We start from the raw sequence: 25,551 nt of genomic DNA, 5'->3' as shown, positions 1-25,551 counted from the left end.
TCCCTCTACGCAATTCTTCTGAATTTCGAATAGTACTCAAGATCCTCTGTTTTCGATTATCTAATAAATCTTTTAATGAAAGTAGATTATTTTGTAAGTTTACAACTTTTATGATCTCTTCCCGAACCAAACATGAATCTTTCGATTCATTTGGCTCTCACGCTCCTTTTTTTTTTTCTATAGCTATTTCCATATCTTTTTTTTAAGTAATGAGCCTATCCTCTATCTTCTTTTTTATGTTTATATTTCAATATACCGAAACCTATATAAGACTAGATAAATATTAAGAGGACTCTTCCGCCTAGATAAAAATATATCATGGTCAGCAAAGTTGTTTCTTTATTTTTATTTGCCCTCTAGTTAATAATTTCAATTTCATTAAGAAAAACTAACTAAATAAATGGAAAATGAAAATTAATAGAATTCTTTTTTATTTTTTTTTTCTTCAAATCCAAAAAATTTCTCTTTTTTATACATAGGTCGTCGATTCGGCATTGGTTAAAAAAGGGCAGGGTGCCCCCTTTTTTTTCTAGTAAATAGTTCAAACCATTTTATCGATATGAGTGTTCTATATCAGATAAATTTTACATTAGCTATTTCCCGTTTAAATTGGTACTAATACTAATATAGTTGTAGAAAGAGTACCTCTTTTTGCCTGGACTTCAAGCAGTTTAGCTTTAACCGTGTTAATGGTCTCACATTCTTGGTTTATAGAGAATCAAAGTTGATTTACCAATGAGTCGCGAAATGCTATGGTTCTTCCATATGATTTCTGAATTTATTCAGAAGTAATTCGTCGAGATCGTGCACCCTTTTCTTATTTATCCGAAAAATACTAAAAAATATTATAAAGTGCAGCCGGATAGATCCAATCTATTCTTGAAATAGACAACTCGCACACACTCCCTTTCCAAAAAAAATCAAAACACCAACCACTACAGTTAGATTTATTAGATTTGTTGCTAAAATATCGGTATTAAGCCCGAAACTGCCAGCGGATGGCCAGTGAGCTAAAAAAACGAAAGAATGGGTTACATTTTTCATATGCTCTCCTCTTATAGATAGGACGAACAAAGAACAAAGTTTTTCGATCACTTACTTCGCTCGCCCTTTTTTGATCGGTTTTTTTAATGCAAATAGATTCAATCTAGTAATTTCTTTTAGATTAAGTCTTACGTCTTGTTTGACCGGTGAAAGACTTCCTTTGTTGAAATGTTCTGTTCCCAAAATTCCTAAAATAAAAGGAAAAAACTTTCCACTTTCCTAAACTAAGGACGGGAAATAAGAAGGTGAGCATATCTTCTAAATTAATAATACTCAACTCAGCCCTTCCTAGAATGGGGTATTATCTGTCCCGATAAATAGATAATTCCAGGAGTAATAAATAGGAGTAAATTAAATAAAGTATTGATATAATTGGAATTGTGGAAGCAAATACCAATTTACTAAAAAAAGAAAAAAGTATCTAATCGAAATCGAAAGAATTTTTTTTTTAAGATTAAACAAAAGGGTTCGCAAATAAAAGCGCTAGTGCCACAACTAGTCCATAAATTGTTAAAGCTTCCATAAAAGCTAGACTAAGCAATAAAGTACCTCGTATTTTACCTTCTGCTTCTGGCTGTCTCGCAATACCTTCTACAGCTTGTCCTGCAGCAGTACCTTGACCAACTCCAGGTCCAATAGAAGCAAGCCCTACGGCCAATCCAGCAGCAATAACAGAAGCAGCAGCAATTAGTGGATTCATGGTGAGTAGTTCCTCGTGTCAAAAAAAAGAAATGGTTAAGGATACAATCAACCAATAAATTCTTACTTCTAAGCTCTATTGGGGAGAAGTAAAGTAACTAAAAAGTACAAATTGAAATCAAATTGAAATGATAATGTGAATTGTCCGAACTACATAGAAGGGAATTCCATATCCATATATCGGATTAGATAATGAATCTAACCTAGGAATATATAATATAATATCCTATATATATACATTTGTTTCTTCTATTTTGTTTGCATATTTTCTCATTTTCTATTGAATCGGATTCTAAAATCATTGCTTAAAGTGGAAACCTGCATAAAAGAGGACTCCACTTATAGACATTAAGGATATTATAGTATAGATCTAGCCTGACTCCACCCTCCTTAATGCATATATACTTTGAAAATTCCATAATATAGTCTATTCTATTCTCTCTCCTACAACTCTAGGCTATATATTCATACGCATTTCTAACTATTTTTTTGCAACCAAGCAGATTATCTGGAACCATGCATGAATTGAGCTAAGCTGCAAAAAAAAAAAATACTATTTCCAAAAAGAGTCAATTCAATGATGACCCTCCATGGATTCACCTATATAGGCTGCGGCTAATGTTGCAAAAATAAGAGCTTGAATACCGCTTGTAAATAATCCAAGAAACATGACCGGTATAGGGATTACTAAGGGGACTAAAGAAACAAGAACAACAACGACTAATTCATCCGCCAATATATTCCCGAAAAGTCGAAAGCTAAGCGATAATGGTTTTGTGAAATCTTCTAGGATGTTAATTGGTAAAAGGATTGGAGTTGGTTTAATATATTTCTCGAAATAGCTCAATCCTTTTTTGCTAAGACCAGCATAAAAATATGCCGCTGACGTGAGTAAAGCTAAAGCAACAGTAGTATTTATATCATTCGTGGGCGCTGCTAATTCCCCATGGGGTAACTCTATAATTTTCCAAGGTAAAAGAGCACCCGACCAATTCGAAACAAAAATAAAAAGGAACATAGTTCCAATAAAGGGAACCCAGGGACCATATTCTTCTCCAATCTGAGTTTTGCTCAAGTCTCGAATAAACTCAAGGACATATTCAAAAAAATTCTGACCGTCGGTCGGGATGGTTTGTGGATTCCGAACAGCTATGACAACTGAACCTAGCAAGATAGTAATTACGACCCAAGAAGTGATGAGTACTTGGGCATGAATTTGGAAACCTCCTATTTGCCAATAGAAGTGTTGGCCTACTTCTACACCCGATATATCGTATAACCCCTTGAGTGTTTTAATGGAACAAGGTATAATATTCATATTGTCCTCTGATAAAAATTGAACTTCAAAAAAGGAATTCTTTTGATTCAACCATCTCTTTCTCAACTCAGCAACTTGAAGTATTAATCTTATATTTAGGATACCAAGAAAGCACATCAGATCATAATATATATCAATACCCTCTAATATATATCAATATTCCCCTTCTTTTTTCTATGCAAAAAAAATTCTATGCAAAAAAAAAGATATAGTAAAGTAAGTGATTCCATAAATTTACGCAGTTGCCCAAGAATTCACTATATATTCTTAATCAACGATTTCTTATATAGAGAGAACGGCCCTCACAAATTGAAAATACTAATTTGTTAAGAATCAATCGAATTGAAGTCATAGTGTCATCGTTGGCTGGAATCGATATATTCGCGAGATCCGGGTCACAATTTGTATCGACTAAAGAAATAGTAGGAATCCCCAAAATGGCACATTCCCGAAGAGCTATATACTCTTTTTGCTGATCAAGGACGATCACAATGTCTGGCAATCTCGTCATATATTTGATCCCGCCGAGATACCTTTGCAAAGTAGATAATTTTCTCTTCAAGATTGCCACATCTCTTTTTGGGAGATGGTGGAATTTTCCCATTTTTTCTTCTGCTCTTAAGTCTCTAAATTGAGAAAGTCTAGTTTTCGTAATCGACCAATTCGTTAACATACCACTGAACCACTTTTTATTAACATAATGACAACGAGCCCTTATTGCAGCTGATGCTACTAAATCTGTTGCTCTTTTTTTGGTACCAACAATTAAGAAACTTTTTCCCTGACTTGCTGCATCAAAAACTAAATCACAAGCTTCTGATAAAAAACGAGCCGTTCTAGCGAGATTTATAATATGAGTACCTTTACGCTTTGCCGAAATGTAAGGGGCCATTTTAGGATTCCATTTCTTAATACCATGACCAAAATGAACTCCTGCTTCTATCATCTCTTTCAAATTAATGTTCCAATATCTTCTTGTCATTTTTTCCACACTTCCTTTTTTTTAATCCTACCATTCCATTACGGAATTTAGTTCTTTTTGAAGATTAAGAAAGATCCGAAATAGCTTGAAATAAATAATAATTGTTCCGAGAGAACCTTGTACTAAGATAAGAGTTGGCCATTGATACATGGTATAAACATAACCACCTTAATGAATTAACTGACTTGTTTTACTTATTAAAATAAAAATCTTAAAAATCTAAAATTTGACCTGTTAGTGTTCTAAGTTCAAAAGTCTAGTAAAGTAAAAAATATTTTTATGGGGGTTCTTATGTCTCATAAAAATTGTTTGTTACGTCAGAATCTGAAGAAACTAATTCTGTATGGAGAAACAAAAAATCTCTCATTTCCGACGCGAATAGATTTTTTTTTTTTATTTCGAAATAAAGGTTCTTGTCTTGTGGGGAACGATGCACAAATTTTTGGAATCCGGTACCAACAGGTATAATCCCCCCCAGAACTACGTTTTCTTTCAAGCCTTTCAACCAATCAATGCGACCTCGTAGGGCAGCTTTTGCTAAAACTCGAGCAGTTTCTTGAAAACTTGCTTCAGATATGAAACTTTGGGTATTCAGGGAAGCCCTTGTTATTCCCAATAAGATTGCCCGATAATAGATCGATTCATCCAAAGCTCGTCCTGCTCGTTCCGCTCGCAATAGTCCGATTAATTCCCCAGGCGAAAAAACATTAGACATTCCATCTTCGGAAACCCGCACTTTTGATGTTACTTGGCGTATAATAATCTCTATATGTCTATTATGGATCTGTACCCCTTGGGATCGATAAACCTTTTGGATTTTATTAACCAAAGAGATACGACTTTGGGCTATGGTTAGCTCAGCTCCAATCAAGAATCCCCAAGGGACCCCAAGAATTCTTGGTATACGCTCATTCCAATCCTCAATTCTCCTTTCGAGATTCGGGGATAATGAATCAATTGAACGCGCTTCAAAGATTTGTTCCACTTTTGGAAGACCTTGCGTTATGTCACTAGATCTCGATTTTTCATATATAAACGTAACTAACCTATCTCCCTTGTAAAGGATTTCTCCATAATGACCATTAACAGTTGCTCCTGTAGTGGCCAAATAAGGTTTAGCTGCTCTTATAACAAAGGAATTCATATTTACAATGAAAATTTGACCGGATTTTTTTATGTGCGATTTAAATAGACATACATTTTCACAAATAAATTGTCCAAGGTGAATTATTGCCAATGTCTCTTCCCAAGAATCATGATGGACAAAGTGACAATTCAAAAGGAATGGATCCAACATTATGTTACTATCGAAATTAGAAATCCTTTTATTTTCATCTATTAAAGAGTATTTAAGTTCTTGAAGTACTTGGAAGGTTTGTTTTAAATTGTCAACGAACAAATATTTTTTTAACAGGATTTTATTATGCGTTAGTAAATAGTAAGATGAAGAAAAATGCGATATACTAGCTACAATAGCGCCTAAGGGCCCAAAAATTTCTCGAATAGGAATTCTAGGATTCCATTCTTTTATCGCATTGGGATGTTTTGAATTCTTGAATAAACCAATTCGAGAACAGTTGGATGCCGACAAAATCATCAAAGAGTGGTATTCTTTATTTCGATTCAACAAAGTGCCAATAGCTTCTGGATGTTGGCTAAGTGATTCAATCTTCGCCTTGGAATAAAAAGAATTGATATTGGCGCGATCTAACCTATTATGGGGAATCGGTCCTGCACTTGTCCTACCATACCTTTTTCGTGTATACGAAATAGTGGACTTGACTAACTCAATTCTTAGGAAATCGCGAATAAGATCATTTGCTCTTACCTCAACAAGGGAAGCACCAGCCTTTTCTTTTTCTTCTTGTTCCCAATTCACTACTAAGCAAGTTCTAACAAATTGACTATTTGTGTGATAAATTCTTTGAGTTAACTTGCTATTTTCATGAGAAATAAAATTGACAAGTCGAATTTGGAGATTATTTTCTTCTTGCAAGAGATCCTGCGGGAAAAGTGTTGCTAAATTTCTTCCTTCGTCCATTTCATATGCCACTGTAGGGCGAACGGAAACAAAATACTTGTCCTTGCTCTTGAGAATTTTTTTCCGTTGAACATAGACCCAATTTTTCCTTTTTTTTGATTCCTTAGAATCTTTTTTTTGTCTTTCTGGCGGTATCAAACAGCCACCTAATATCTTATCCGCCTCTTCAGGAAAATGAATATCTCCGGAAAATATTTTGAGTTCCGTATGGCTTTTTTTTCTCTTCACTCGGACCAGTCCGCCTAGTCGACTTCTTGTATTTTTTGTGAGTTGTGTATTCACTCCAATAATACTATTGTCAAGTATCTTTAGGGATGAAGATCTCGGCAAGATATGAAGTTCTTGAAGAATGAAAAAAAACCGATCTACTTCTTTTTGGTATTTTAGACTAAATTCTTTTGTTCCTCGATGCTCAATCAAACCCTCTTTTTTTAAGATGGAATCTTCCTCTGGGCTCTCGTATTCGTCCTCTGAATCTTCTTCTGAGTCTTCCTCTAAAGTACCATATTTTTCCTCTGCGCTTTCCCCGGGGCTGCCATATTCGTCTTCTGAGTCTTCCTCTAGAGTTCCATATTCGTCCTCTTGGGTCCTATATTTGCTCTCTGGGCTCCCATATTCCTCTTCTGAGTCTTTCTCTAAAGTCCTATATTCGTTCTCTGGGTTCCCATATTCGTTTTCTGGGCTCCCATATTCGTCTTCTAGGGTTTCATATTCGTATTCGTCTTCTAGGATTCCATATTTAGATTCTTCTAGGGTTTCATATTCATATTCGTCCTCTCGGGTCCTGTATTCGTCTTCTAGGGTCTCATATTCCTCTTCTGAGTCTTCCGCTCGAGTCCTATATTCTTCTTCTAGGGTCCTATATCTAAATTTAACAATTCCTGAACCCTTTTTATCTTTTCTGTATCGGGGATCGTCAAAATAAGCAAAAATAGTATTTCTACGTAAAACACCCATAAGGGGGATTTCAATCGAAATCCCAAAACAGGATATTAGTTCTTTCTCTTGTTCTTGATGATATTGTAATGGAATGACGAACCTATTTCTTCGCTTTTTCGCCAACAAATCTGAATTATCTTGAAAAATAGAAGGATAGATAAAATTCCAATGGCCATTGGACATGATTCGATCCGACGTTGAATAATCAAGAATTTCCCTATCTTTTTTACCATAAGTATTCATTTGATCTTGATCCTTGTGGAGTGAAAAAGACGCTATACTGGATCTGCACATACTTACTGACAATATCCATAAATGGCTTGTTTTTGGTAATCGGCGAAGATTACCATATTGATATTCGGGCGCATGGTAAACATCAGTACTCCAGTGCATTTCGCCGTCTGATTCAGAATAAATATGCTTTTGTACCCTTTCTTTAAAATGTAAAGTGGACGTTCCGGCACGAATCTCCGCAATTACTTGTTCGGATTTTACATATTGATCATTTTGCACTAGAATCAAGCTTTTTGAGGGAATATTCACACTATATAGAATATCTTGACTCTGAATAGTTACATGCAAGTCTATATAACATAGAAAAGCAGGCTGCCCATGACGGGTACGTGTGGGGTGAACCAAATTCTCATTGAATTTTATTTTTCCATTCGAAGGGGATCGTACAAGGTCGGCAGTACCCCCTGTGAATACTCCGCCAGTATGAAAAGTTCTTAATGTTAGTTGAGTCCCTGGCTCCCCAATTGATTGACCTGCAATAATACCTACGGCTTCTCCCAATTCGACCAGATCACTATGAGTAGGACTCCGGCCATAGCATAATTGACAGATCCAAGAAGTGCTTCGGCAAGTAAAGGGGGTTCTAATATATATTGGTTGTGCTCGAAATGGTTGTGCTCGAAAGGCAGTTATGAATCGATTGACTAATCCAATTCCAATATCTTGATTTCGCGCGGCAATGCATCGTGAACCGATATATATATCGTCTGCTAATACACGACCAATTAGTGTTTGGACAAAAAGTTTTTCCGTCATCCCATTTTGAGGACTTACAGAAATACCTCGGATAGTACCACAATCTCTTCTACGCACAATAATATGTTGAACTACTTCAACAAGTCTACGTGTAAGATATCCAGCATCTGCTGTTCGCACAGCAGTATCTACAACCCCTTTGCGGGCTCCATAGCAGGAAATTATATATTCTGTCAAAGAAAGTCCCTCGCGTAAATTGCTTTGAATAGGTAAATCAATCATTTGTCCTTGAGGGTCCGACATTAATCCTCTCATACCTACTAATTGGTGTACTTGAGATGCATTTCCTCTGGCTCCTGAAAAAGACATTAGATAGACTGGATTAGAAGGATCCGTTATCCGAAAATTTGAATTCATTTCTTGTTTCAAATATTCACTTGTCGCATACCATATCTCAACAGATTGGCGTAATTTTTCTACCGCGTGTACAGCCCCATAATAATAGTGTTTCTCCAAAAGAAAACTCTGTTGTTCCGCGTCTTGGACTAACCATCCCTTAGAGGGTATTGTTAAAAGATCCTCGATTCCTAACGAAATCGATGTAGTAGTGGCTTGATGGAAGCCCAGAGTCTTTAGTTGATCCAGTATATGGGATGTATATCCCATTCCAAAATGATCTATTAATCTGCTAATAAGTCGTTTCATACCAGTTCCGTCTATCTCTTTATTATGAAAGACCAGATTGGCCCGTTCCGCCATACATAAGTACCCCCTTTTCGGCTGAGTAGGATTCGACAATTGCTGAGTAGGATTCGACAATGGGCCTGAGTCAGTGATTCGAAAATTTAATTAACTTAATTGCCTCAATCTCAATCTGGATTCGCGTGGCAAATAATGATGATACTAGGGAAATCGGAATGCCCCCCGAAAGGGGAGGGGCATCGCCGAATCTAACTTTCTTGTTTAGGTAGTGTATGAATAGGCCTGACTAAATCCTTGTATGGCTTCCTCTATTTCTCTATAAAAAGAAATATGACCAAGAGTGGTTCGAATGTATATCGAACGAATTTCTTTTTTTCTATTTCCCATTATTAGATAGTGGGCATAAATCTCATGATAAGTCCCCAAAGATTCATATTGAACTTCAATCGGAACTTCTCTTGACCCAATGACGCGTTGATCCAGGTTCCATCGTAGCCACAAGGGACTATCTAAACTGATTAGTTTTTGTCTATAAGCTCCCAGTGCATCATAAGAACTAGAAAAATGGGGTTCTTTATCTTTCCTATATTTAAAATTATTATTATTATTGTAATTTACTTTTAGATTTGGGTAGTTTCTGCAACTATTATATCTATTTGCACAAATACCTCGACGCTTTCCAATCGTTAATACATAAAGCCCGATAAGCATGTCTTGGGTTGGTACGCAAATAGGATCCCCAATAGCGGGAGATAAGAGATTCATATGAGAAAACATAAGTAAACGGGCTTCTGCCTGAGCTTCCAAGGATAAAGGTAGATGAACAGCCATTTGATCTCCATCAAAGTCCGCATTGAAACCCTTACACACTAATGGGTGTAAAGAAATAGTACGCCCCTCTACTAAAGTGGGTTGAAAGGCCTGTATGCCTAATCTATGCAGGGTAGGTGCTCTATTTAACAGTACAGGATGTCCCCGCATAACTTCTTGAAGTATTTCCCATACAATGGGTTCTTTTTCCCAAATTTTCCTTTTAGCAATCCTTACATTAGAAGTGGCGCGTTTCGTGATTAAATCGCGAATTACAAATAGCTGAAAAAGCTTTATTGCTATCTCTAGAGGTAATCCACATTGATGTAATGAAAGCGAAGGACCCACAACAATGACAGAACGCCCCGAGTAATCGACCCGTTTCCCAAGCAGAGTCTCGCGAAACCTTCCCTCTTTACCTTCAATTACATCTGAAAGTGATTTGTATACTTTATTGTGACCATCCCTCGTCGGTTGCCCGCGGGACCCACTATCAAGAAGTGTATCCACGGCTTCTTGTACCAATTTTTCCTGGCACATTACTAAATCTGCTGGCGCTAATTCACTTCTTTTTAATAGATAGGCAAGATTGTTGTTCCGACGGATAACTCTCTTATAAAGTTCATTAATGTCTGAAGTCACTACTTTATCTCCAGACCTATAAACAATAGGTCTCAATTCGGGAGGAAGAACCGGTAATAAGCACAAAACCATCCATTCTGGTTCTACATTTGTTTGAATAAAATGTTTCGCCAATTGCATGCGTCTAATCAAAAAAACTTTTCTTATTCGTCTTTTTCTATCTTCCCACTCATCTCCACTATACCCCTCGTCTTCTAATTCCTTCCATTCGACCAAAGAATTCTCTATAATAATTCGCAAATCCAAATCTGCTAATTGTTCTCTAATAGCACCTGCTCCTGTCGCAATTTCCCGATTTCGAAATGTTGCAAAGCCTGGGGTAGAAAAAAAGGGAGAAATGCTGTGGTTACAGGATGCAATTTCCTCTTCGAATAAACCTCGTAATCGTAAAAAAGTGGGTTTTTTAGTGCTGGGCCTAGCAAAAGAGAAATCGCCGTATACTAGGCCCTCCAACTTCTTAAGAGGTTTATCTAAAAGATTCGCGATATAACTAGGAAGACCTTTCAAATACCACACATGAGTCACGGGACATGCGAGTTTGATGTATCCCATTTGATATCTTCGTATCCGAGAATCCACAAATTCGACCCCGCATTTTTGGCAAAATCTTTCGTCTTCGTTTTCAGCTCCGCTCGCTCGAGAATTGCCACAAGCGCAAATCCCGCTTTTTATGGGTCCAAAGATTCTTTCGCAAAACAATCCATCTTTTTCTGGTTTATCGGTTTTATAATGAAAAGTAGAGGGCCTTGTGACTTCGCCAACGACTTCTCCATTAGGTAGGTTTTTGTTAGCCCAAGCCTTTATTTGTTGAGGGGAAACGAGTCCAATTTGAAGTTGTTGATGTTTATATTGGTCAATCATAAAATAGAAATAAGAAAAGAATTTATATTTATTCCGATCAAACTTCCTCCCTATTAACCTGGAAGTTCTTTTCAGATACAAGGAAATGATTCAGTTCTAGAGCCAAAGATCGTAGTTCTCGAACGAGCACTCGAAAAGATTCTGGAGGATCCTCATGATTAGGTATTCTTTTTCCCCAGATCGTAGCATTAAGTATTTCTTGGCGAGCTATAAGATGGTCAGATTTATAAGTAAGTATCTCTTGTAAAATATGAGCAACACCAAATCCTTCTAAAGCCCAAACTTCCATTTCTCCTACTCGTTGTCCCCCTTGCTTGGCTCTTCCTCTAACCGGTTGTTGTGTAACAAGTGAGTAGGGCCCAGTAGAACGCCCATGAATTTTCTCATCAACTTGATGAATTAATTTTAAGATATAGGACTTCCCTATTAGAACAGGTTGCTCAAAGGGGTCGCCTGTTCTTCCATCAAATATTCTGCTTTTTCCCGGGTACTCGGGTTCAAATACCCATGGATTTTTTGTTTCTTTACTGGCTTCATATAATTCTGAAAACACAAGTTTTCTTGAAGCCTCTTGCTCATATCTCTCATCAAAGGGTGCTATTCTATAATGTTTCTTTAGCAGATCCCCCGCTAATCCGAGCGAGCTTTCAAATATTTGTCCCACATTCATTCGGGAGGGTACTCCTAAGGGATTGAAGACCATATCAACGGGTGTTCCATCTTGCAAATAGGGCATATCTTGCCTAGGCAAAATTTTGGAAATGATCCCTTTATTCCCATGTCTTCCGGCTACTTTATCCCCAACTTTGATTTCACGTTTCTGTAAAATATATACACGAACCATTATGTCGAGCGGGTCCCTTTGGATCCATTTCACATCGATAACGCGCCCTCTTCCACCTATAGGTAATTTCAGAGAAGTTTCTTTTGAAGTGGAAACCTCAAGGCCAAATATGGCCCGTAATAATCCAGCTTCCGCGATATAAGATGATTCGCTCGCTATCTGAGGCGTTAATTTACCTACTAAAATATCACCAGTTTCTACCCAGGATCCCAACCTAACAACTCCATTTCTGTCCAAATTGCGGAGTAAATGTTCTTCTAGATGTGGTATTTCTTTAGTGATTTTTTCAGCGGAGCCCTGGCTTGTCGTATCCGTCTGAATTTCATATTTCCGGATGTGAAAAGAGGTATAAATATCTTCATATACCAAACGTTCGCTAATTAGTACTGCGTCTTCAAAATTGTAACCTTCCCATGGCATATAAGCTACTAATACGTTTTTTCCTAAAGCAAGTTCGCCCCCAATTGTAGCAGCTCCTTCTGCTAAAATTTGTCCTTTTTTAATGGATTTACCCCGTGGAACCCGGGGTTTTTGGTGCATACAAGTATTTTTGTTAGAGCGACGGTGGTTAACTAAAGGAATACTTATAGTCTTCCCACTACTTGATAAAAGTATCTTATGACTATCAGTAGAAATGATCTTTCCCTCGCGTTCGGCTATAATGGAAACCCTCGAATCTAGAGCTGTTTGGCGTTCCAATCCAGTTCCAACAATGCATTTCTCGGACCGAGAAAGCGGAACTGCTTGGCGCTGCATATTAGAACTCATTAAAGCCCGATTCGCATCATTGTGCTCAATAAAAGGAATGAGAGAACCCCCAATAGAAAAATATTGGAAAGGAAAAATACTTCTAACATGAATCTGTTCCCATGCAATAGTCAAGAATTCTTGACGGTATCTAGCCGGAACAACCTGTTCTTCCTGAATACCTTGATTCAAGGACAAAGAATTTCCTGCTGCTATCATATAATATTCATCTCTATTTGGTGATAGATAAACCACCTGTCTCTCTTTTTTTTCTTTTGCTTTCTCAGCAGATATTTCATAAAACGGACTCTCTATGGATCCCCACAAGTGATCAATTCTCGCATGAATTGTTAAGGATCCAGTAAGTCCAACATTGATTCCTTCAGACGTGTCAATTGGACAAATACGCCCATAGTGACTCGGATGAATATCTCGGCTCCGAAAACTTGCGGTTCTCCCCGTCAACCCTCCAGGACCTAAACAACTCACTTTTCGCCCATGAACAGTTTGTGTCAATGGATTCGTTTGATCAAAAACTTGAGATAACGGGTATGTGCCAAAAAAGGTCTCATAAGTAGTTATTAATAAAATTGAAGTTGAAGTTGGAGTTACCAAAGTTTGGGGAGTCGGTTTCGATTGACGTATGAATACTCTACGAATAGTTTTTTGAACTGCATGTTGTAAACGACCAAGAGCCAATCCGAATTGATCTTGTAACAGATCCGCAACCGAACGAATACGTTTATTTTTCAAGTGATTCATATCGTCATCGTCAAGTATACCCGTTCCAAATTTCATTCCAATCAAATGATCCGTAGCGGCCAATACATCTCGTGGTAACAAGAATGTATTGTTCTGAGGAATATCAAGATTAAGTCTCCGATTCATATTTCGTCGACCAATCCTTCCTAATTCACATTTTTGTTGAAAAAATTTCTTTTGTAATTCCTCGCATAAGGACTCCGAAAATACCAGGTCCCCACCTACACAAGCAAATTGTTGATAAAACTCCAAAATAGCTTTTTCTTTTGACTCAATCCTCTTCTTCTCTTTAGCATTCGGGAAAGACAAGAAAATTTCAGGGTAGGAAACATTATCCAGAATTTCTCTTAGATTCGAACCCATAGCTGATGATAGAACTAGAATAGATATCTTTTGTTTTCTACTCACGCGAGCCCATATCCTTTCTTTTTTATCAATTGCTAATTCCGATCTCCCCCCCCAATCTGATATTATAGTGCCAGTGTAGATAGAAATTCCCTTATGATCTAATTCCGAGCGGTAGTAAATACCAGGACTTAGCAATATTTGATTGATCACAATTCGGTATATTCCATTTATAATAAAGGTTCCTAAGGAATTCATTATAGGAATGTTTCCGATAGAAATGGTTTGCTTTTGCACATCGAAACCAAAAATTAATCTCGCAGATACATATAATTCGGAAGAATAGGTGAGTGATTCATACACAGCATCTCTTTCTTTTATCGAGGGTTCTAGCAGTTGATATCCTTTCGCAAATAATTGAAATGCAATTTCGTGATCTGGATCTTTAATTGTTGGAAACTTGTCAAGTTCTTCTGCCAAGGCTTGATTAATGAACCTACAAAATCCCTCGAATTGGATCTGACTAAATCCGGGTATTGTGGACATTCCCTCGTTTCCATTCCGGAGCATCTTAATCTTAAGTTTCCTGTTTATCAAAGAAAAATTCCATTATCAGCTCACTCTTCATCAATCCCTATGGATCGATCTAGCAATCATGGAATCTATATTCTGTTTACTGAATCACATGAAATTCTAGGGAACTCCACATACGTATTTCATATATGTATTTCATACATATGAATAGAGACCATTTGGACGAAAGTTCGAGTTTGCCAGGGGTACAAATGAAATGAAAATGAATTGATAAAACATTCCTACAAAAAAAATTCTGCCACTTATACTTTATGTTATGATATTCTAATCAGATTGGATGGCAAAGATTTCTCATTTTATCTCCTTTCTATGAATGTAATAAAGCCGTAATATAATATACTAGAAAGTTTGACTTTACTTCGATTTAGAATAGCGTGCTTACTTTAATTTCTCAAAATAATTTGAGGGTTCTTTTTTATTTCGGATCGGAGTAGTATAATTGCTAGAAAATTCAGTATTTCATTGTGGAATTCTAAAATAAAGTAAGTCCCTTTTTTAAGTACATGCCAATCTAGTTATCCACCTCTCCCCATATCCATGCTTTTCTTTTATCGTAATTTCACTTGGGTACGCCAAGATAGTCAGGTTATACTCTATATCAGAGCAAATTTCCTTTTTTTATTCAAGATATTTAATTTAATACTTTGAAAAATTAAAGCATGATTCCCCATAGAGATATGTACATAAAGGGGATCTTTGGATAATAATGCTGTTCGGACCTAAAGTTTACCTATACACGGATTAAGCATAAAGCCATAATATTTTATTATGCCATTGAAGGGGGGGGAGATAATACCGATTTAAGAGTAGTTCACTACTGCAATAAAAAAAAGAGAATTCTAGTTAACGGTTCCAATTTATTCTGAATTTTGCAGCCTGTGAATAGAAATCCACTTTTTCTTCTTTTTCATCTCAATAGAAAGAAATGGGAAGTTTTATTGTGTTAACAATGTATGTTTTAAGATAGAATCTATCGAGGAGAATAATAGAAACTGGATCAAAAAAAGCAGGAATAGATTTTTTGAAAAAGATTGGAAAAAAGTAAGTAGAATTATATTCAAAATAAAAGGGGCTTTTCGTAAGAAAACGTGGATGAATACTTGCTGTTTTCTAGATTTTTGATCGGATTTTTTGGCGGCATGGCCAAGCGGTAAGGCAGGGGACTGCAAATCCTTTATCCCCAGTTCAAATCTGGGTGCCGCCTGATCAATAAAATACTTAGGTTTTTTTTATAGTGCTGATCGAATTCGATAAATTTTTACTTCGCATAAGTTCGGGCAAGAGAGTAACTGGGCCTGCCGATACTGGGTTTAGAGAAACCATACCATAGTTCTATCCTCAAACTAGGGTTAGGGTTTGTTTTGACGGTAGTGGCCAAAATGGTTATCAATAGGGGTGAGGTAGTGTTTCCTTATTCTTTTATTATATGAATTTGAATTGGTTCTTAATTGAGATTCGATTTGATAATTTTAAAATACGAGGATAAGATGTCAGAAATCTTGGTATCCAAAGAAAGGTCCCTAAGGGGCATTCTTTTTTTTTTTCAATCTAAGATTCAAGAAGGGACTCCACGAAAGAATATCAAGACTTACTAATTATTATACATTTTTTTATCGTACATCTTATGTTACCTACATACACTAAAGTAAGGACTACTTAATTCTAACGAGAATCAGATTAAATAGGTCGATCAAAAATCAATTTAGGAGTTGTATTATGGATAAAATCTCTTCATTCTTTCATAGAATGATACAAAGCAAGGCTGCAGGGTTTAGGTCAAAAATAAACATTAGGTAAGGTAGGTATCCAATAAATATTTATCTATCGATAATTTTATGGTATATTCGGGCGTCCTTTGCTTAAAAAAAAAAAAAAGAGTAACAAAAGGAATAAAAAATCTTCCTATTCCCGCTTCTTCTATTCAGGACATCATTCCCGTACTCTTTCTTTTTTAAGGAAAAAAGGGCTATAGTATCTCGTATTTTTAATGCTCTCTAATTCTACCAGAATTCCTATAAGAATTTGTTAGGAGTAAATTCCTTGAACTGATTGATCCATGGCCTTAGGGCGGAATCCCTTTTTGACTCTGTACCCTTGATTCCACTATGATTATTGATCAATAGTAGAATAATCCCTTCATAGAAATAGGAGACATAATTTAGATGGATATAGTAAGTCTCGCTTGGGCTGCTTTAATGGTAGTCTTTACATTTTCTCTTTCACTAGTAGTATGGGGAAGGAGTGGACTCTAGGGATACTACTAATTGATTAAGTAATCAAATTGTTGTATCAATTCTTTTCTTTAATGGATCATTTTGCATTAATCATTTTGTCAAACGTTATTCTTTAATCTTTTTCTTTAGTTTTGTTTCACTCCTGTAAGAAACTCTTGTATTGTAAGTTGTAATGTAAGAAAGAGCCATTATACCAATTCAGAATTTCTACTAGAAATGACGAATGGTTAAAAAAAGTTCTATACATAAGAAAATTAGACTTTCTTCCACGGAACTATTCACGGCATATCACACATTTTCCATTTCCTTTTACTTTTTACTATAGTCTATTCTTCATATTATTTTTCTTTCCTTCCATGGATTCTTTGGTCAAGAATTGTCTTAGATTTTTTTATTTTGACCTGATTGAAATTAAGTGGATGCAATGAAAAAAGAAATTGAATTAGACTACTTAACTATTTCAATCTACTAATCTATTCTATGTAGATTCAAAGATAATATAATAGAAAGAATCTAAAGTGTCGTAGAAAAAACTATATGTAGTTCTTTCTACCACACTTTAAGATTCCAACCAGATCCTTTCATTTAAGACTTGGATTTTTTTTATTTAATCCCTTTTTAATTTCTTCAATGATTAATTGGAATTCCAATTAATTATTTTGGCTGACTGTTTTTACATAAATAATAAGTAAAAAAGAAGTAGGAACTAGAATGAACAGTGCAGTAGCAATAAATGCGAGAATATTGACTTCCATAACCTCTTTATTTTTTATTTTCACAATAACTCGGGATGTAATCCCATGGAGAGGAAAAAGGGGTATCTTGTAAATTCAAGGGTAGGGCTTGCATTCTGATAATACTGAATCAATTCAATATTATGAATATCGGATCTATCAAATCAATTCATGGATGAGAGTTATATTTCACGGATGAGAGTTATATAGTATAACATAGGAAGATCCTCTATCCACACTAAGACCAAAATGGGTTTTTTGATTGGATTAGGAATTCCCTCTTTTTTAATCCTTTTCTACTTTTTCTTTTCTATATCTCTAACCCACGAGCTTTCTTAATCTTATACTTTCTTAATCTTATACAATTTCCCTTCCTTTTTCTTATAGTTATACATACAATTATGTATGTATTATATGACCAACTTTCACTTTCTATGGGTCACATAGACATCCAAATAAGCAGTAGAAGTGAGATGGGGAAAAGAGGTCTGAAATAAAAAGGGAATACGATTTATGTATGGATTCCGGTAAAATACCGGTACTCTATTCCATAAGAGTGGAATAGGAAATTAAGATGAGGATGGTATCATCATAAAGAAAGATAGAGTAATATAATATCCTAAATTCTACTAATCCACATATCGTATGTGTGTCTTTCTTTATCGATTGGGAGTAGTGAAAAAAAAATTCCTATATGCCCTCCCTCCCTCTTTAATGAGAGATGCAAAATAAAAAAGTGAAGTAAGGGTGCCCTGTGGGTATTTGATCTTGCTCCCTGCCCCTTTTTTTCATGGAAAAAGGAAATATCAATTTCTCCATTCATTGAACCCTAGTTCGGGACTGACGGGGCTCGAACCCGCAGCTTCCGCCTTGACAGGGCGGTGCTCTGACCAATTGAACTACAATCCCCGCGGGGTGTATGGCATACCCATTCTTAAATAGAACCATAAGAAGATTCGATTCGTCTTTCGTACTCTAAGAAATAGACGAATCATATACTACATACCCACATATTATATTATACGTGGGTATAGTGAGAGTGACATAACTAGTATGTCGTGATTTTTTATCACTAAAAATGGATAATAATCCAGCCTTCAATAAGAAAAACTCTTTTGTTTGTAAGAAAGGAATGAGAGAGATATGGATTAGAAAAAAAAATTTCCCTTTTTTCTTTATCTTTTATTTCTATAGATCAGACATTTTATTTTATGGAAGAAAAACAAAAGGATTTAGTTCATACTCACGAAGCCCTAGATTTTTGGTTTGGGCCGAGCTGGATTTGAACCAGCGTAGACATTGTCAACGAATTTACAGTCCGTCCCCATTAACCACTCGGGCATCGACCCAGGAAGAATTTATTCTAGGGTTTTTGCTAATCTATGATTAACCTCCTTTCATAATACTCCCTACCCCCAGGGGAAGTCGAATCCCCGCTGCCTCCTTGAAAGAGAGATGTCCTGAACCACTAGACGATAGGGGCATCACTAGACGATAGGGCCATATACAACCGCTCGTGATTATACTATAATCATAGTATGAGCAGTTTTTTGGAATTGTCAATATACTCGAAAAGTATAAATAGATCCAAAGCAAAGAGTTTTTCCAACTTTTCTGTTATGTTTTCATCTAGGATTTTTTTTAGTTGATCGTTATAGATTAATTCTCCGTGCTTCATTTAGTGTTCATACCAAAAATGCATCCATCCCGCACTAAGTCATAAAATTCTCTAAAAATATAGAGAAAGTTTCAAAACAAAGAAAAAAAGTGAATCAATTTAGTAGAAAAGTACTCTATCAGATTCGAACCAACGACTTACGTCTTAGCACGAGATTACTCTACCACTAATTTAAAAAGCCTTTATCGGATTTGAACCGATGACTTATGCCTTACCATGGCATTACTCTACCACTGAGTTAAAAGGGCTTTTTATTTAATTCAAAAATTAGCCACTTGGATTTCCCATTATGGGTCTACTGCATAATGTACATATTATATATATAATATATAGAGATAGAGAGAGAGACATTATGTAGAGATTGTATATGTATATATCGATATCTTGAGAGCTCAAAATAAAATTAATAAAAAAAAACATACCCTACATAACATATCCAACTCTTCTTGGTTCAGGGTTTTCCGTTTCCGAAGACTAGTAAAATAGGCGGATTCTGGAACCCCAAGGATTCAACGGTATATGGATATGGAAAATATAAGATTTCCGATCCTAGCGGGAAAAGGCGGGGAACAGATACCCAATAGGATATAGGATCCTTGGGAGGAACTTTTGGTAATGGCCTTGATCCTCTATGCTATTTTTTATGTGTTCTTAGTTCTATTGAACTTTTTGCATTCTTTTAAACAAGAATCTAATAAACTAGAATTGAGTCAGTGGAAAAAAGGAGAGAGAGGAAAGTGTTAAATGGAGAGAGTCGACTAATCAGAGACTTTTAGGATCTTCTTTACATCAGGTAAATCTGTCGGCCCTGTCCGTTTTTTTCTTTAAGTTACGACTCTTTGCTGCTTACTTCTATCAAGCCATAGGGAAAGTCTATGATGAATTTGGAAAACTCATCTCACTCTTACTCTATGGCTCGGACTTAATGGGGGAAGAAAACATCTTCCATAATTTCTTTTTTGTTCAATTCTGGACAAAAAAGAAAAGGAAAAAAGGAATTTATAGGGACAGTGTTACCCCCTATATCCCCTAGTTTATATTGTAGGAATAATAAAACAATTTAGCAGTCTGACACACTTACGTCCTTGCAAAGTAAATAATTATTATTGTAGTCGTAACCGTAGAATAGGATCCTAATCAAAATAAATACATTTGGTTCAGGCGCTATTAGCATGGTAAGAAAAGATTTTTTTTACAGACCAGAGGGGCTATCTAAATCCTAAAGTAAAGGCGAGCGATCGAAGTAGAAGTACCAACGGCTCAGTGTCATGAACCTTCTCCATCTGATTCAATAAGGGGGAATTAGCCTTCTTGTCAAATGGCTATCCTTGACAAAGGGTACCATTTATACCATAATCTACAATGTAGCGGGTATAGTTTAGTGGTAAAAGTGTGATTCGTTCTATTAATAACTGAATTTGAAATGATATACTTAAGGCATCCTTAAGTTTTTATTTTTATATTCGATGAAAACTTTAGTTCTTATAAAGGATTAAATCCTTTTCCTCTCAATAGCATATTGAGGAAGAATATACATTCTGGCGATTTGTATCCAAAGACTAATTTAAATTGCATCCAAAATAAAAATAGGATTATGAGTACAGAGTCGCGAAGCATAATTTTGCATTGGATTAAGTATTCCAATTTTGAAAATATGAGTAAAGGATCTATGGATGAAGATACAAAAAAGTTGATTTCCAATCGTAACTAAATCTTCTTAAAATAAGGAATAAGGAAGCCAAATAGCTAAAAAACGATAGTTTTGGTTTACTAGAACCATCCGCATATTGTTTCAGCTCGGTGGAAACCCAATTCTTTTCCTCAGGATCTCTTGAATGAAATTAGGGAACGAAGTAAGTAGATTAGATGAATTTAGATAGAATTTCTATCTCCTACTCTATAAGGATCATCTAGAAAGCGGAGAGCTTTGGTTCCATTCAAATAGAAAAGCTGACATAGATGTTAAGTGGTGAGAATATCCATAAAGGAGCCGAATGAAATCAAAATTTCATGTTCGGTTTTGAATTAGAGACGTTAAAAATAATCAACCAACGTCGACTATAACCCCTAGCCTTCAAGCTAACGATGCGGGTTCGATTCCCGCTACCCGCTCCATTCTGTATAAAAGGAGTATTCTATTTGTCTAGACATGTTAGAGGCTTGTATTCAAGCCTTTTTTGTCCACCAGTTTCTGGTACTCCAGAGCGGAGTAGAGCAGTTTGGTAGCTCACGAGGCTCATAACCTTGAGGTCACGGGTTCGATTCCCGTCTCCGCACTTAGCAGTCTGTATAAAAGGACTATTCTATTTCTCTAGATATGTATGGTAGAGGGGCGTATCCAACCCTTTTTTATTCATTAGTTCCCGGCCCTAGAGGGCAAAATTGAGCAGTTTGCGAAGTCACTTGCCTTCAAAAAAAGAAGGCGCAAGGCCTCTCCCTACCCTGCAGAAAATAAAAATGAAACGAAAGGGACAGTCTACCTCTCCCTTCCCTTTAAAAAAAGTTTGCCCGTTGTTTGTCTCAGTTAATACCCAATTTTTGGAGCTCTGTTGGCGAGTTCTATTTCTGCCTCTGGAGCGCCCTCTTTTTTGAGTGGGATGCAAAGGAAGGGTAAGATAGTAAGGGATACGGCACTAGACTAACACCTAATTAATACTTAATTTAATATAAGTAGTTAAACAGTTAACTAGACTAAACTTTTTATCATAGTACTTTGATAAATTAAGCGGGCGAGCGGCGGGAATCGAACCCGTATCTTCTCCTTGGCAAGGAGATATTTTACCATTGAACTACGCTCGCTACGGTATATATTTTATAGCGTATATCCGCCTGGGTCGACCTTCTATGTCTGGGTCGACCGTTTCATTTCATTTTCTATTATATTAGAGTTTTCCTTTTTTTATTATCTGTCAATGAATATTCTAATGGGAATGGAATTTCATAATACTGAAAGAGAAGAGCTAGCAATTCGGAACGCAAATTGCGTTTTAATACGTCTCACTATTCTAATTTTTTAGAAGAAATGGCCTTTATTATTTCTTTTTTATGGGGTTAATAAATATTAACCAAATTTCATTTAAGAAATGAGAGAATTCAGAATAGCTACGAGAAAGACTAGTCCAATCCATAATGATGTACCGGAAAATACAACATTTTTATTATTTGACCAACCATCAGGAGAAGCAAATACAAGGGGTACACTAATTACTAAGACTGAGGAAGTCGCAATTAATGCAAAAACAGCTAATTGGAAAGCAATAGTCATATTTCTAATCCTCCAAGCTACCATCAAATAAAGTTGACTACATATTTGATCCCTCACTTAAACCAAAATTGTAAAAAAATACAAGAAGTAGGAGGGGTTTAATCATGAATCCATGATTCTTCTCTTTAATTCAAATTTATTACTTAAACCGCTTTTTTATTTGGATATGGGGGTGAGAAGAGATTATTTACTCTTTATTTCACAAGCGGGTATAGCGGATCCTGTATCCGTGTATACAGTATACAGAGATATATCGAAAAGGAACTTGTATCTGATATCTTTCTAGAGGCTAATAAATCTTTTTATTTTTTATATGGCTATGTTCTATTTGTAGGAGTAAAATAAGGATTAGGCTGTGGAGAGATGGCTGAGTGGTTGATAGCTCCGGTCTTGAAAACCGGTATAGTTCTAGGAACTATCGAGGGTTCGAATCCCTCTCTCTCCTTTTGCTTATTGAATACGTTTGTTTCTTTCATTTTTATTTATTTTTTTTTTCTGTCCCTTATCTTTCTTTCATAAAAAGGAATGAATGGCTCGGCTAGATGGAATAACCGAGCCAGAACAGAAAAAAAGTAGAACAGGTATAAATAAGAAAATCTTAGTTAAGAGGGTTCATGTAAAGAACAGGTTCCAAATCACGATCGATTCCCTTTTCAAAACCTGCTGCAGCAGCTCGGGCTCTTCCTGCATGCCATAAATGGCCCACAAAAAAGAAGAATCCTAGAACAAAATGAGAAGTTGATAACCAACTTCTAGGAGAGACATAATTAACTGCATTGATCTCGGTAGCTACGCCACCCACGGAATTTAAAGAGCCTAAAGGAGCGTGGGTCATATATTCTGCTGAGCGTCGTTCTTGCCAAGGTTGTATGTCTTTTTTCAACCTACTCAAGTCCAAACCGTTGGGGCCCCTTAGAGGTTCTAACCATGGAGCACGAAGGTCCAAAAACGCATAGTTTCCCCTCCAAAGATAACCTCCCCAGTTGGGGAACGCATTAGATATTTACCTAAACCTGTGGGTCCTTGAGCGGATCCCACATTAGCTCCAAGACGCTGGTCTCTAACTAGAAAAGTAAATGCTTGAGCTTGAGAAGCTTCTGGCCCGGTGGGTCCATAAAACTCACTCGGATAAGCTGTATTATTGAACCATACAAAACAACAAGCGATAAAACCAAAGACAGATAAAGCAGCTAAACTATAAGACAAGTAAGCTTCTCCAGACCATACAAATGCACGGCGAGCCCATGCGAAGGGTTTGGTTAAAATATGCCAAATTCCGCCAAATACACAAATAAAACCCAACCATACATGCCCACCAATTATATCTTCTAAATCATCTACACTAACAATCCACCCTTCTCCACCAAAAGGAGATTTTAGTAAATAACCAAATATAACACTGGGACTAAGGGTCAAATTGGTAATTTTTCTTACATCTCCCCCCCCAGGGGCCCAGGTATCATATACACCGCCAAAATAAAGAGCCTTGAGTACTAGAAGAAAAGCACCTAGACCTAACAAAATTAAGTGAATACCCAAAATTGTAGTCATTTTATTTCTATCTTTCCAGACATAACCAAAGAATGGAAAAGATTCCTCAAGAGTCTCGGGTCCCAGAAGCGCGTGATAAATGCCACCGAAGCCTAAGACTGCGGAGGAAATTAGGTGAAGTACGCCAGATACAAAGTACGGAAAAGTATCTAGAACTTCCCCCCCTGGCCCTACTCCCCAACCTAGAGTAGCTAAGTGTGGAAGTAAAATCAACCCTTGTTCATACATGGGCTTTTCTGGTACGAAATGGGCCACTTCAAATAGGTTCATTGCTCCGGCCCAGAATACGATTAATCCGGCATGAGCTACATGAGCTCCAAGCAGTTTACCGGACAAATTGATAAGTCTGGCATTCCCAGCCCACCAAGCAAAGCCGGTGGTTTCTTGGTCACGACCAGCTAAAACGAAAGTTCCATTAAAGAGCGTTTCCACGTGGTAGAACCTCCTCAGGGAATATAAGATTTTCATGAGGCTGATCCTGAGCTGCCATCCACGCACGAATACCCTCGTTTAAAAGAATATTTTTGGTGTAGAAAGTCTCAAATTCAGGATCTTCCGCTGCACGGATTTCCTGGGAAACAAAGTCATAGGCACGTAAGTTCAGAGCCAAGCCAACTACGCCAATAGCACTCATCCATAAACCGGTGACGGGTACAAATAGCATAAAGAAATGTAACCAACGTTTATTGGAAAAAGCAACACCAAAGATTTGGGACCAAAAGCGGTTAGCAGTGACCATTGAATAAGTTTCTTCAGCTTGAGTTGGGTTAAAAGCACGGAAGGTATTTGCACCATCACCGTCCTCAAATAGAGTGTTTTCTACGGTCGCTCCATGAATAGCGCATAGCAGAGCCGCACCTAATACTCCGGCAACTCCCATCATATGAAATGGGTTCAACGTCCAATTATGAAATCCTTGGAAGAAAGGATGAATCGAAATATCGCTGCTACGCCAAAACTCGGCGCAAAGAACCAACCAGATTGCCCCAGTGGATAAATAAGGAATACAGAAACAAAAACAGCAATTGGACCAGAGAATGAGATTGCATTATAAGGCCGCAATTGAACAGACCGAGCAAGTTCAAATTGGCGTAACATGAAACCTATTAGTGCAAAAGCCCCGTGGAGAGCTACAAAAGTCCATAGACCGCCTAATGACACCAACGAGTAAAATCTCCTTGTGCTTCGGGCCCCCATAGTAGCAACAAAGAGTGTGCTAAACTATTGGCAGGGGTAGAAACTGCTGCGGTTAAGAAATTACAACCTTCCAAATAGGAACTAGCCAATCCATGGGTATACCAAGAAGTTACAAAAGTTGTCCCTGTAAACCAACCCCCTAAAGCGAAATAAGCACAAGGAAAGAGCAATAGGCCAGACCATCCTACAAAAACGAAACGGTCCCTTCGTAACCAGTCATCCATAGTATCAAATAGATCATTTTCTTCTTTAGGAATTCTACCAAGGGCTATAGTCATAGTGATCCTCCTATTCAATTACTTCAACCATTTCCGAGCACCTCATATCACTTTCCAAGGCATATGATAGTTTTATTATCTGTGGACGATTTCTTTCTCGTTCAATGCCCTTTTTCAATGGTCTCGAAGAGAGAAATTTCCCATTTTTATCTATGGAGTCACAGTCACAACCGAGGTCGTGGTAAATCCATGAATTTGATTCGATTTGTTTTTCTTATACTATTTATTTGTTTTTCTTATACTATAGAAATAGAAATAAATTGTTTTTCTTATACTATAGAAAGAAATAAACCT

General features: G+C 36.7%; 4 non-coding genes across 4 annotated transcripts; 3 read left to right on the top strand and 1 right to left on the bottom strand.

The window, feature by feature from the left end:
- The first annotated feature begins 15,453 nt into the window (after window positions 1-15,453).
- TRNAC-GCA (transfer RNA cysteine (anticodon GCA)) lies at window positions 15,454-15,524 on the top strand. Its single transcript has one exon. It is a non-coding gene; the product is annotated as a tRNA-Cys (tRNA).
- A 5,645-nt stretch (window positions 15,525-21,169) lies between these two features.
- Window positions 21,170-21,243, top strand: TRNAM-CAU (transfer RNA methionine (anticodon CAU)). The gene has a single exon. It is a non-coding gene; the product is annotated as a tRNA-Met (tRNA).
- A 451-nt stretch (window positions 21,244-21,694) lies between these two features.
- On the bottom strand, window positions 21,695-21,765 carry TRNAG-GCC (transfer RNA glycine (anticodon GCC)). The gene has a single exon. It is a non-coding gene; the product is annotated as a tRNA-Gly (tRNA).
- Window positions 21,766-22,588: 823 nt separating this feature from the next.
- Window positions 22,589-22,676, top strand: TRNAS-UGA (transfer RNA serine (anticodon UGA)). The gene has a single exon. It is a non-coding gene; the product is annotated as a tRNA-Ser (tRNA).
- The last annotated feature ends 2,875 nt before the right edge of the window (window positions 22,677-25,551 follow it).

Source organism: Triticum urartu, unplaced genomic scaffold (genome assembly GCF_056163025.1).
Source record: "Triticum urartu cultivar PI428250 unplaced genomic scaffold, HENAU_Tu73 scaffold2, whole genome shotgun sequence".
NCBI classification, from domain to species: domain Eukaryota; kingdom Viridiplantae; phylum Streptophyta; class Magnoliopsida; order Poales; family Poaceae; genus Triticum; species Triticum urartu.
Note: the sequence above shows the minus strand (reverse complement) of the source record. Positions and strands in the feature narration are given on the sequence as shown.